We start from the raw sequence: 3,984 nt of genomic DNA, 5'->3' as shown, positions 1-3,984 counted from the left end.
CATGGTGAGCTCTGCTGAAGACGGATTCATTTTCCTCACCACACGCGCCACCTCAGAGACACTGGACTGACTGCTGCCTTACCAGCGCTGCTTAAAAGATTAAAAACAAACAGCATGACAGAAATATATCATGTGCTGTTGAACCAGTCCGACTGAGAATATATGGATGGACATGAAATAGGCTGTCCACTCAATTCAACAGAGTTTTAAGATTGGGAAAGGAATTGCTGCAGCTATATGGAAAGGTGTAAGAGATATTTTACACAGACTCGAGGCTGTGACTTAAAGTGTGAGAATACGTTTGGATTTAGAACCGATCATGTAGTGCAGTAAGACAAGTTTTTTTTTTTCTTCAAAACAAAAATATAATGAATATAGTGATGACGTCATTACGCCGGATCTGGGTCAACGCCGCCACACGCTCGCGGCATGATACTGTCGTGAACGCGTGATATATGGATGGACATGAAATAGGCTGTCCACTCAATTCAACAGAGTTTTAAGATTGGGAAAGGAATTGCTGCAGCTATATGGAAAGGTGTAAGAGATATTTTACACAGACTCGAGGCTGTGACTTAAAGTGTGAGAATACGTTTGGATTTAGAACCGATCATGTAGTGCAGTAAGACCAGTTTTTTTTTTCTTCAAAACAAAAATATAATGAATATAGTGATGACGTCATTACGCCGGATCTGGGTCAACGCCGCCACACGCTCGCGGCATGATACTGTCGTGAACGCGTGTCCACAAGTGACACAGTAGAGATGAAAATGTGGAATAAAGTCGTTATTTTTGTTTTCTTTGCGCAAAAAAGTATTCTCGTAGCTTCGTAACTTTACAGTTGAACCACTGACGTCACACGGACTACTTTGTCGATCATCTTGGTACTTTTCTGGACCTTGAAAGTGGTAGTTACCTTGCTGTCTATGGGAGGGTCAGAGAGCCCTCAGATTTCATCAAAAATATCTTAAATTGTGTTCCGAAGATGAACGGAGGTCTTACGGGTTTCTAACAACACGAGGGTTTTTGAAACATTTTTGGGTGAACTAACCCTTTAAAGAAAAAACACTTGAGACATAATTAGAAAATAAAAGGCTGCTTTTAATCGAAACCCATTTCAAAAGGCTTTCAAACTGAAAACACACTCGATTATACGTAATCAGGGATTGAAATTAACTTTTTCACTCACCAGCCAATTTGGCTACCCTTTGACATTTAATCAGTCAATTATAATAATAATACATTTATGCTGATACTAAACAAATGAAATCAGTATCAACAAAATTTATCTTTGCAGAAGTTCCATACGAAGTGGCATTTAGATGCATTTACACATGTTATTGCAGCTTAGAGGGACATGGAATGCTTTAACCTGCAGTAACAAATGCATGAATAATGTTTTGATATTTTAAACATGAAATTTTGAATACTGACATTTTTTTGATATTTTAAACATGAAATTTTGAATACTGATATTTGAAATAATTAAAAAAATGAAAAGATGCATTAGATGTAAAATTAAAACAATTAAAACCTCCAGTAGGCAGCAGCAAGTCACTGTCAAGTGAGTCATTGCGGCTGATCCGAATCATTTAAACGGTTGATTCATTCAGGAACAAAACACTCTCATGTTGCTCAGAGACACAAAACAGTGCTGTGGCTGTGTTTGGAATTTATTTTTGTTGGCGAAATAGAGCAAAAGCACGCATGGTGTCTAAAACGTAAGTCTCTTGATATTAACTTATTGTTTATCCCCCAAACTCAAACGTCAAGCTACGCCTAATGTAACCATGCTGATTTTTTATTTAAAACGGCACTCTTCGTGTGATATTGATTAACTATATGAAATTATATAACTATATACATTTTCTGCCCCCTTATCTTGAATTATGTGATCATTCTTAATGCATATTAATAGACTGAATCATGCACTGAAAGAACGCACTCTAAATGCCTACGTGCACTAAGTTAATGTACGTTAGTTACTTATGCGGATGCATGCACTCTGTAGGTGTGTTTTGTTTGGTGTTTGCAATATTCTCGATAATGTAATGAGTTCAGTATTTGCGCTAAACCTGCACAGATTTGGCTTGCACGAACTTCCCCAAGAAATTAATGAGTGAAAATAACTTACAAAAAGTAACCCGTCAAATTGGCTAGTGATTTGACAGCGTTACCCACCACAGCTGATTTTTACCCACATTTGGCGGGTTGGCGGGTGTTAATTTAAAACCCTGATTATCACCAATCACAATCAGTGACGTAATACATCAATCTCTGTAAAAACATTTCTATATTACCCCTTCTTGGTGGCACGCTAAGTTTTCTGTACTGCAAAAAAGCATAAATAGGAGACATCATGATTCAAAGAAAGAAAATAAACTACAACAGGAAAAATAGAAAAGTACAGGTAAAAATGTTAAACATGATTTAAAAGTTTGCCATTTTTTCAATGCTAAATAATTTTATTATGCAGTACTAAACCACAAGCAAGCTACTTTTACTAGTAAAATAGTTGACTATTAAAATAATTATTTATATAATTTTAATAGTCAACTATTTTACTACCATTTTACAATATTTTTTAAATATAAAATGTTGTAATTCCATTTGGTGCCAACAGTATTTGGGAAACCTGGGGGGGGGTATTGGAGTGGTGTAGAAATTACATGCTTTACCTTCAGGATTATTAAACATTAATAATCAAAGTTACAGCAAACAAATACAACCACAGGCATTGAGGGGTTTTTTTAGTCCCTAGTTTTTAAAGGAACACTCCACTATTTTTAAAAATAGGCTAATTTTCCAACTCCCCTAGAGTTAAACAGTTGAGTTTTACCGTTTTCGAATCCATTCAGCCGATCTCCGGGTCTGGCAGTAGCACTAAGGGAAGTACTCAGAGCATCTGCACGTTGGAGATGGAGGTGAGTCCCACACTCTCTCGCTCAGTCGGAACCAGTGGTCTACAGCTGGAAACTCCGACGGTTCTCCTGTCCACGGGAAGAGCGGGGGCTGGTAACTGAGTATGCACTGAAACGGCGTGAGGCCGGTAGTGGTCTGTCTCAGGGAATTCTGTGCATACTCGGCCCAAGGGAGGAAACGGCTCCAACGGTGTTGGTCGTCGTGACAGTATGCCCGGAGGTAACACCCGAGTTCTTGGATCTTTCGCTCAGTCTGGCCGTTTGTCTGGGGATGGTAGCCTGAGGAATTTGAAATAATTAAAAAAATGAAAAGATACATTAGATGTAAAATTAAAACAATTAAAACTGCCAGTAGGCGGCAGCAAGTCACTGTTAATAAGTGAGTCATTGCGGCTGATCCGAATAATTTAAACGGTAGATTCATTCAGGAACAAAACACTCTCATGTTGCTCAGAGACACAAAACAGTGCTGTGGCTGTGTTTGGAATTTATTTTTGTTGGCGAAATAGAGCAAAAGCACGCATGGTGTCTAAAACGTAAGTCTCTTGATATTAACTTATTGTTTATTGAACTGTTGTATAAAATCAATTCACAAATCACATTTGTAACCATGCTGATTTTTTATTTAAAACAGCACTCTTCGTGTGATATTGATTAACTATATGAAATTATATAACTATATACATTTTCTGCCCCCTTATCTTGAATTATGTGATCATTCTTAATGCATATTAATAGACTGAATCATGCACTGAAAGAACGCACTCTAAATGCCTACGTGCACTAAGTTAATGTACGTTAGTTACTTATGCGGATGCATGCACTCTGTAGGTGTGTTTTGTTTGGTGTTTGCAATATTCTCGATAATGTAATGAGTTCAGTATTTGCGCTAAACCTGCACAGATTTGGCTTGCACGAACTTCCCCAAGAAATTAATGAGTGAACATAACTTACAAAAAGTAACCCGCCATATTGGCTAGTGATTTGACAGCGTTACCCACCACAGCTGATTTTTACCCGCATTTGGCGGGTTGGCGAGTGTTAATTTCAAACCCTGTACATA

The sequence above is a fragment of the Sinocyclocheilus grahami genome, unplaced genomic scaffold (genome assembly GCF_001515645.1).
Source record: "Sinocyclocheilus grahami isolate Dianchi unplaced genomic scaffold, SAMN03320097.WGS_v1.1 scaffold28.1, whole genome shotgun sequence".
In the NCBI taxonomy this organism is placed as follows: Eukaryota; Metazoa; Chordata; class Actinopteri; order Cypriniformes; family Cyprinidae; genus Sinocyclocheilus; species Sinocyclocheilus grahami.
Note: the sequence above shows the minus strand (reverse complement) of the source record.